Raw genomic sequence first — 10368 nt, forward strand, 5'->3', positions numbered from 1 at the left:
GCCTGTGAAACCATCTGGTCCTGGACTCTTGTTTGTTGGAATTTTTTAAATCACATTTTCAATTTGAGTACTTGTGATTTGTCTGTTCATATTTTCTATTTCTTCCTGGTTCAGTCTTGGTAGATTGTACCTTTTTAAGCATTTGCCCATTTCTTCTAGGTTGTACATTTTATTGACATATATTTGCCTGTAGTAGTCTCTTATGATCCTTTGTATTTCTGTGGTGTCTGTTGTAACTTCTCTTTTTTCATTTCTAATTTTATTGATTTGAGCCCTCTCCCTCTTTTTCTTGATCAGTCTGGCTATAAGTTTGTCAATTTTGTTTATCTCTTCAAAGAAGCAGCTTTTAGTTTCATTGATCTTTTCTTTTTTTTTTTTTAATTAATTTATTTAGTTTTGGCTGCATTGGGTCTTTGCTGCTGCATGCAGGCCCTCTCCAATTGCGGCAAGTGGGGGCCACTCTCCACTGCCGTGCGTGGGCCTCTCACTGCGGTGGCCTCTCCCATTGCGGAGCATGGGCTCCAGGCACGGGGGCTTCAGCAGTTGTGGCGCACGGGCTTAGTTGCTCTGCGGCATGCGGGATCCTCCCAGACCAGGGCTCGAACCCGTGTCCCCTGTGCCGGCAGGCAGATTCTTAACCACTGTGCCACCAGGGAAGTCTCATTGATCTTTTCTATTGTTTTCTTTGTCTCTACTTCATTTATTTCTGCTCTGATCTTTATGATTTCTTTCCTTTCACTAACTGGGTTTTGTTTGTTCCTCTCTCTCTAGTTGCTTTAGGTGTGAGTTTGGGTTGTTTATTTGAGATTTTTCTTGTTTCCTGAGGTAAGATTGTATTGCTATAAACTTCCCTCTTAGAACTGCTTTTGCTGCACCCCATAGTTCTTTTTTTAAATTAATTTTTATTGGAGTATAGTTGCTTTACAATGTTGTGTTAGTTTCTGCTGTGCAGCAAAGTGAATCATTTATGTATACACATATATCCACTCTTTTTTAGATTTTCTTCGCATTTAGGTTACCACAGAGCATTGAGTAGAGTTTCCTGTGCTATACAGTAGGTTTTCATTAGTTATCTATTTTATACTTAGTAGTGTATACATGTCAAGCCCAATCTCCCAATTCATCCCACCCCCTCTTCCCCCTCTGAATCCCATAGGTTTTGGATCATCGTGTTTTCATTTTCATTTGCCTCTAGGTATTTTTTGATTTCCTCTTTGATTTCTTCAGTGATCTATTGGTTGTTTAGTAGCATATTGTTTAGCTTCCACATGTTTTTGTTTTTTACAGTTTTTTTCTTGTAGTTGATTTCAAATATCATAGTGTTGTGGTTGGAAAAAAGATGCTTGATATGATTTCAATTTTCTTAAATTTACCAAGGCTTGCTTTGTGGTGCAGCATGTGATCAATCCTGGAGAATGTTCTATGTGCACTTGAGAAGAATCTGTATTCTGCTGCTTTTGGATAGAATGCTCTATAAATATCAATTAAGTCCATCTGGTTTAATGTGTCATATAAGGCCTGTGTTTCCTTGAATTTCTGTGTGGATAATCTGTCCATTGATGAAAGTGGGGTGTTAAAATCCCCCATTATTATTGTGTTACTGTTGATTTCTCCTTTTATGGTTGTTAGTATTTGTCTTATATATTGAGGTGCTCCTATGGTGGGTGCATATATATTTACAATTGTTATATCTTCTTGGAATGATCACCTGATCATTATGCAGTGTCCTTCTTTGTCTCTTGTAACAGTCTTTATTTTAAAGTTTATTTCAGCTGACATGAGTATTGCTACTCCAGCTTTCTTTTGATTTCCATTTGCATGGAATACATTTTTCCATCCCCTCACTTTCACTTTGTACGTGTCCCTTGATCTGAAGTGGGTCTCTTGTAGACAGCATATATATGGGTCTTGTTTTTCTATTCATTCAGCCAGTCTATGCCTTTGGTTGGAGAATTTAATCTATTTACATTTAAGGTAACTATCGATGTGTGTGTTCTTATTGCCATTTTGTTAATTGTTTGAGATTTGTTTTTGTAGGTGTTTTTTTCATCCTATTTTCTTTTATTCTCTTCTCTTGTTATTTGATGAGAAACTTTAGTGTCCTTTGTGTGTGTGTGTATGTGTGTATGTGTGTGTATGTGTGTGTATCTATTGTAGAATTTTGGTTTGCAGTTACCATGAAGTTTTGATATAGTAGTCTATATTTAAACAAGATTGTTTTAAGTTGCCAGGCTTTTAATTTCAAATGCATTTCCAATATCCTGCATTTGTGCTCTCTTTTTTTTTTAATTATTATTTATTTATTTATTTGGCTGTGTTAGGTCTTCGTTTCTGTGCGAGGGCTTCCTCTAGTTGCGGCAAGCAGGGGCCACTCTTCATCACGTTGTGTGGGCCTCTCACTATCGTGGCCTCTCTTGTTGTGGAGCACAGGCTCCAGATGCGCAGGCTCAGTAGTTGTGGCTCACAGGCCTAGTTGCTCTGTGGCATGTGGGATCTTCCCAGACCAGGGCTTGAACCCATGTCCCCTGCATTGGCAGACAGATCCTCTACCACTGCACCACCAGGGAAGCCCTGTGCTCTCTTCTTTTCACAGTTGCTGGTTTTGCTATCATATTTGTGTGCAGATGATTTCCTACCTTTACTCTATTTTTGCCTTTACCAGTGAGCTTTTCCATTCATAATTTTCTTTTTTCTGGTTGTGTCCTTTTCTTTTCTGCCTAGAGAAGTTCCTTGAGCATTTGTCGCAAAACTGGTCTGTTGGTGCTGATTTGTCTTAGCTCTTGCTTGTCTGTGAAGCTTTTGATTTCTCCATCAAATCTGAATGAGAGCCTTGCTGGGTAGAGTATTCTTGGTTGTAGGTTCTTCCCTTTCATCATTTTAAATATATTGTGCCACTCCCTTCTGGCCTGCAGAGTTTCTACTGAGAAATCAGCTGATAGCCTTATGGCAGTTCCCTTGTATGTTATTTGTTGCTTTTCCCTTGTTGCTTTTAATTTTTTTCTTTGTCTTTAATTTTTGTCAGTTTGATTACTATGTGTCTCAGAATGCTCCTCCTTGGGTTTATCCTGCCTGGAACTTGGATGACTGTTTCCTTTCCCATGTTAGGGAAATTTTTAGTTGTTATCTCTTCAAATATTTTCTAAGGTCCTTTCTCTTTCTCTTCTCCTTCTGGGACCCCTATAATGCAAATGTTGGTGCATTTAATGTTGTCTCAAAGGTCTCTTACACTGTCCTCATTTCTTTTCATTCTTTTTCTTTATTCTGTTCTACAGCACTGATTTCCACCATTCTGCCTTTCAGTTCACTTATCCATTCTTCTGCCTCAGTTATTCTGCTATTAATTCCTTCTAGTGTATTCATTTTAATTATTGTATTGTTCATCTCTGTTTGTTCTTTAGTTCTTCTAGGTTTTTTTAGAACATTTTTTTTGTATCTTCTTGATCTGTGCCTCCATTCTTTTCCCAAGATCTTGGATCATCTTTACTAACATTACTCTGAATTCTTTTTCAGGAAGATTGCTTATCTCCACTTCACTTAGCTGTTCTTCTGGGGTTTTATCTTGTTCCTTCGTCGGGGATATATTCCTCTGCTGTCTCATTTGTCTAACTTTCTGTGATTGTGTTTTGCATTCTGCAGGCTGCAAAGTCTTCTAGCTTCTGCTCTCTGCCCCCTGGTGGATGAGGCTGTCTAAGAGGCTTATGGAGGCTTCCTCAAGTGAGAGCCTTGTACCTGCTCACTGGTGGGTGGATGTGGGTCTTGTCCCTCTGGTGGGCAGGGCCATGTCTAGGGGTATGTTTATTCAGGCAGCTGTTTATTCAGGAAAACTTCAAGCAGCCTGTCTGCTGATGGGTGGGGCTGTGTTCTGGCCCTGTTGGCTGTTTGGTCTGAGGTGTCCCAGCACTGAAGCCTATAGGCTGTTGGATGGGGCCACGTCTTACCCACAAAGGCTCCTTTTATTTTTTTGTTTGTTTTTTGTTCTCATTAAAATAACAGAAAACCTCACCAGAAGAGTTACTGGTAGCTCAATCCTAATGGAACATAATTCATAATTTCATAGTTATAAACTTGAACTATAGACATTTTCTTCTGTGATTGGAGAATTTACTAAGAAATCTCTAGTATACCTAGTTATATGGAGAGACCATCAAAATTGTGGTTGATTTTTTCATTCTAGTAGTTGAAATTGGTTTTGTTGAATGGAAAGAAATGGGCCAGGAATACTTGGAACAGTAGTTTTGCATTAGAGTCACTTAAGTAAACAATTCCAAATAAACATGCCAGGACACCTAGGCCTAGTGAATCAGAATCCTTTGGCGATGGGGTCCAGGTATGCATGGTTTTTAAAAACTCCCAGGTGATTCTAGGGAGCTGATTAAGAATAGCTGATTAAGAACGACAAACATAGGAGATAAGCCAAGTTTTGTAAAAGCATCAATTGCAGCTCATTTGTTTATTATATTCTTGAAATAAAATAATAAAACTTGATTGTTGCCCAAGGCTAAACCTCCTAAACAAGCCTATGGTGGATATACTATGATGCAATTATCTCCTTTCTTTGCCTGAGTGAAACTAGTGTTTTACTAGCAAAACAGCAAGAGCATTTAATAGCCACTCCACAGAGAGAAGCAATGTTTGCCATTGTTTACCATTAACATTTATCAGGCTGTGGTAGGCATGGTAAGGCCACAGAGACTGGGCCAATTCATTTACAAAGGAACATGATGTAGCAGGCAGAGATGGGGGCAAAGCCTTAAAGGAAAACAACTTTTTAGAATAATGGCTGACATTTATAGGGCCTTACTTTGTGCCAGGACTTATTCAGAACACTTTATTTGCATTATCTCATTTCATCATCATGACAACCATAAAGGTGAGGTCTATTTTTATCCCCACATTAAAGATGAGGAACCTGAAGCAGAGAGAGGTCAAGGTTACAAAGCTAGTAAGATTCCAGGCAGTATGACTGTAGAGCCTACATTTGAACTACTATGTGATATTGTCTTTCAAAGTCATACTAGTTGACTGCTATTTGGTGAGAAGGAATAAAGAGTGCAAGTTTTGTTTTTTTTAAACTAAATTGTTAGTCAGCAGCACCATACATAGTGGCAATTTGGGATGTATTTTAGAGAAAGAGGAAGAAAGAGTGGATATCACCATATACCAAGATGTTGGGTCTACTTGCCCACGCATAGTAAAGCCAGTCTACTGAGACTGAATTGTGGTGAAAGAGAGTGCAGCATTTATTGTAATGCACCAGACAAGGAGTCCAGGGCAGCTAATGCTAAAAAAATCTGAACTCCCTGAGGGGTTTAAGGAAAGCATTTTTAAAGGCAAGGTGAGGGAGGGGAGTCACAGTGTATGCAATCAGGTCATGCACAATTCTCTGATTGGTTGACGGTGAGGTAACAGGGCCATGTCACAGGAGTTAACATTATCAATCTTCAGGCTTCAGTAGGTCTGGGGGCTATGTTATGTGCTCCTGGTCATCAAATAGTTAACTTCTTCCATTTGGTGGGGGTTTTAGTATCTATAAAACAATTTAGGAAATGTGCATCAGGTACTGTTATCTATGTATTTCAAAAAGGAACTAAAGATTCTGTGACTGTCATGTGGCTAATTTACTGTTTAAATTGTTACCAGTTCTCCTGGCTCAGCTGCTACTTTTGTCATTACATGTCCACATCCTTTTGTTAAAACAGGTATATAGCTAAATATGAGCAGAGAAAGGGGGCACGGGCCAAATGGCAGGAAACCATACATCTTTTTTTTTTTTTTTAACATCTTTATTGGAGTATAATTGCTTTACAATGGTGTGTTAGTTTCTGCTTTATAACAAAGTGAATCAGCTATACATATACATATATCCCCATATCTCTTCCCTCTTGTGTCTCCTCCCTATCCCACCTCTCTAGGTAGTCACAAAGCACCGAGCTGATCTCCCTGTGCTATGTAGCTGTTTCCCACTAGATATCGATTTTACATTTGGTAGTGTATATATGTCTATGCCACTCTCTCACTTTGTCCCAGCTTACCCTTCCCCCACTCCGTGTCCTCAAGTCCATTCTCTAGTAGGTCTGTATCTTTATTCCCGTCCTGCCCCTAGGTTCTTCATGACCTTTTTTTTTTTTTTTTTTAGATTCCATATATATGTGTTAGTGTACAGTATTTGTTTTTCTCTTTCTGACTTACTTCACTCTGTATGACAGACTCTAGGTCCATCCACCTCACCACAAATAACTCAATTTCGAGGAAACCATACATCTTGTAAACAACAGGGGTCCTTGGGCAAACAAAGAAAAGCAGGAACCTCCAACTGACGGGAAGCCATATATCTTGAGGTGACAGGAGTCCTGGAGGCGGACAAAGACAGGTGGGAAAAAGCAGGAATTTCCAGCATCCTAATATAAACTTTTGCTCTTTATAGCCTCATTACAATAAAATTAGCCTTGTAGATAAGAAGTACCCATCATGCACTGATGCCATACCACTTCTGATCAAGGCTAAATAAGGACAAAAATCCCTCCTCCCCTTTGGAGGATGGAGATGGGATGAAAATCAGGAAATATGATCCAAAACCCATCCCTCCCTAATGGATATTCTGCCCATTCATTTTTACACCCCCATATCAACAGCTTGCCAAAGAAACTCAGGGCAGCTACTCACCTGAGTCTGTCCAGTCTCCCCTTGAGAGCATATTATTGGTTAATAAATCCTCACTTTGCTTTCTCGGCCTCTGTGTTTCACCTCTGAATTCTTTCTGTGATGAGATAAGAACCAGGCAGAGGACATGGAGGGAGAGGTCTGTCCCAGGAAGACCACATAGGGTCTTGCTTGGTTACAGAGAGACCATGCACACCTCTTTCCTCTTCCACTCCTCTTGCTCTCCTTATTTCCTTTTGCATTTTCCATTTCTTCCTCCTGTATCATTTTTCCTTCTCCATTGCTGAGGCTGTAAGTCTACAGACATCACCCACAGAAATTTCTAAGTGGTCTTGAGAAGCCTCAGGTATAAATAGGCAGAGAGGTGAAAAAGCCAAGCATTATGCCAGGTAAAGAAGTAATAGTGAGAAGTAAGAAGTAAGAATGTCATGGAGGGAAAAAGCCAAAAGAATCAGAGATGTATCTAAGTTGAGTGGAGGGAAAGTTGTCTCAAGTGACTCTCCTAACAGTTAGGACACTAATTAGGCTGGAGGAAAGGGAGGTGGTTACAAATTTGAAATGAATGAACTGAAGGGTGTGAAAGAGGTATGCAGTTAGATGCAAACGACACAGATGTCTTTATTTCACCTCTGCAAAAATGGAAGGTATTCACCAGAGACCAGTGAGGATAAAGCGAAGCACAGTTCTTACACTAGGATGGACTACTATCTAATAAGACTCTTTCCCATGTAAATGTTGATGAAATTACAGAATCACGTTGGCGTGAAAAGGACCTTTGAAATAACTGACTCAGGTAATTAAAAAAAAAATTTAGCCACAAAACCCTTGAAAACAAGCAGGAACCTGTAGAGTCCACCCAGATAAAAAAAAAGCCTTTCCATGTCCCCTGTTTCTTGTTTGTAGGGAAAAGTTTTCAGCCTACTAGAGCTTCCCTGAGTTCCAAAGGGCAGATTCAAACAGTTACTAATTAGGGGAGTGAGGGAATGCAGAAACAAAGGAAAGGCAGTCAAAAAAAAATAGTGCAGCCATGAGGCAGGGTCCTGGTTCCTCCTCAAGGGATATATATAACAACCTGATACATTTCTCTGAGTTCTTCTATAGGAAATAAGGCCCACACCCGGGTGGAGGATGACAACTTCAGGCTGAGCATAAGCACATGGACCCCAGATTGGCTGGAACCAGGGGCTGATGATTGAGATTCCTGAACACCACCCTGTCACCTCACCACCCACCAATCAGAGGAAGGTAACACACCCTGCAGATTTCCCCCAAATTTTGCCTATAAAAACTCTTTCCCCCAAATCATGGAGAGTTCGGGTCTTTAGACCATGAGTCACCCCATTCTCCTTGATTTGTTGGACCTTGCAATAAACCTTTCTATGCTCCAGATTCTGATGTTTTGGTTTGTTTGGCCTCACTGTGTGTCAGGCACATGGCATCCCTATAAATGACCTTCTGCTATGAACTCCAAAATGTAAAACCGACAAAAGCAGATCTGCTTTCAATAAAGTGGGCATGGGCCGGTTTCCTCTTGCCACTCCCGTTGTGTATGGTGACTACCTGAGGCATCTTTAAGAAACCCTAAGGCTCAAAGGAACGTAATTAAAAAATTAATAGTGTTACCCAAAAACTGGGTTGGCCTATTGGTAGGTGTCGAACCAAAAGACACAACCAAGCCAAAGATCAGGAGAAGGAAAGATTTATTATTACTTGCAGCAAGTGGGGAGAATACTGGGGATCTTTCCCAAAGCAGTGTCTCCCCGAACAGCAAAATTGGGGAAGTTTTAAGCTAACAGTACATGCGTATTCAGGAAGGGGCTTGGGCAGTAGGCAGAGTCCAGGCTTTAGCTGATTAAAGTCAGAGAAGGTCAACATCATCCTCCCTCAGGTTCCAGTTGATCTGGTGGTTGAATACTTCAGGCTAATCTTTACCACTGAAGCAAAACTGGGAGTTTTTACAAGTGATATATTGTCTTTTCTATTGTTACTTCTCTTGCCTGATACCAGGCAATGTTTCTGCATTCTTTTGTTCCCTTAAGATCATTAATTACTGAGACCTGTTCAAGGGTAAGCCCTGTGGCCAGGCTTAGATAACAAAATGGCTTAAGTCAAAAATGGCTTCTCTCCTGTCAAGGAAGTCATGCCTGGTTCTCGTTCTTTGGGGACTCTCTGCCCTATCTGCTTTTAATAGTTTGGTCCAACTGTAAAATGGATTTTATAAAGAAAGAACTGAAGTACAGAAGAGTGACAACAGTTACCAGGGTTAAATACTTGTTCTCCTATGCAGGGTGTTCTCTGTTGTACCATGCTGCCTTTAAACCAGCATATAGAATGAATCAGCAAATATATATTAACATGACTTATGTGCAGTACTTGATCCTGGGTGCTAGAGTGTAAGATACAAAAGTATAAGCTGTGGGCTTCAAAGAGTTTATAGCTTAATTAAGAAAAATTGAATTAACAATGTAAAATTTGAATAGTTTAAAGAAACCAGGAAGTGGGACCTACCTGACTACTGTAGGGTCACTGAGGGCTTGGTTTGTTCTCACAGTGAGAGCATTTTGAGCACACCTGGAGTCCCTTAACTTCTCACCTGTAGGCCCAAACCTGCCCTAGCTTCTTCCCCCAGCAGGGATTTGAAAGCCTCCATAGGGCTCCTACCTGCTGCTCCGTTTCAGGTTTAGCCTGTGAGCTCTTCCAAAGTGCTTCCTGTCCATTGCTTCTGAGCCCATGTCCTGGGAACAAACTTGTTTTCCGTGAGAAGTGAGACCCTGCTTTGCTTTTGGGAGTTCTTGTAAGGAGAGCGTTTTACCTGTAAACTCTGATGACTAAAGCCTTTTACCTCCTGGTGGACTTCCTGGTAAAGATGCTTGCTGGGAATTTCAAGAATTGCCTGCTGTTGGATCTCTCTTTTTTGTCACTGTTCTGTGATGACTTTACTACCTCTTTGTTGCTTGCATGTCACTTAAAGTGTGTCCTGCTTTCTGAATATACTGTTTTCGGGCAACACTGGTGGATTGATGTCTAGTTTCTATGTGTATTTCTGCACATTCCCCTTGGGTTTAAGCAGGCCTTGCCGGTAGTGGCTGAAGAAGTCCTGACTCTTCTTGCTGGTGGCTTCTCCTGTTATTAGCTGTTGCTAGACTAACTGAATGTGTTTTGTCCTTACTTGAGTACATATGTATCTTTTAGGCCTTTATGTCCACTAAGGAGTTGGAGAGTTGTTTTTGACAACCTAACTTGCAAAGAAGAACATGAGTGGACTATCAGCCTCAGCTGTGCCTCCCAGGTCCTGACTTAACCCTTGCAACAATTTGCTCTATGGCATCTAGACAAGCAGTTATTGGAGGAGAATTCTGCTCTGAGTTCTTACATCTCCTTCCTTACTGAGGAGGACCAATTCTTGAAGGCCCAGCATATGGGACAACTCATCACAGTGAAGCCCACCTCACGGACAGTTTGACATGTGAGGAGGAGTTACAGAAATCCTGTCTAGCAATTTGGTGTTGACTTATATTTTTCTAGTTTTCTAGGACCTAGAATCTAGTCATGAACTCTTTTACTGATCACATGAATAGAAGGCTGAAGATCATTTGCCTCAAGGGATAAGCAACTTGCTATGTGAGTAACAACTCCCCTGATGGCACTTATGGATGGGCCCTGACAAACCTGTGGGGAGAAAAACAGCGGTAGTGTGAGAGAGAAGCA

This window comes from Eschrichtius robustus, chromosome 11 (assembly GCF_028021215.1).
Source record: "Eschrichtius robustus isolate mEscRob2 chromosome 11, mEscRob2.pri, whole genome shotgun sequence".
Lineage (NCBI taxonomy): Eukaryota > Metazoa > Chordata > Mammalia > Artiodactyla > Eschrichtiidae > Eschrichtius > Eschrichtius robustus.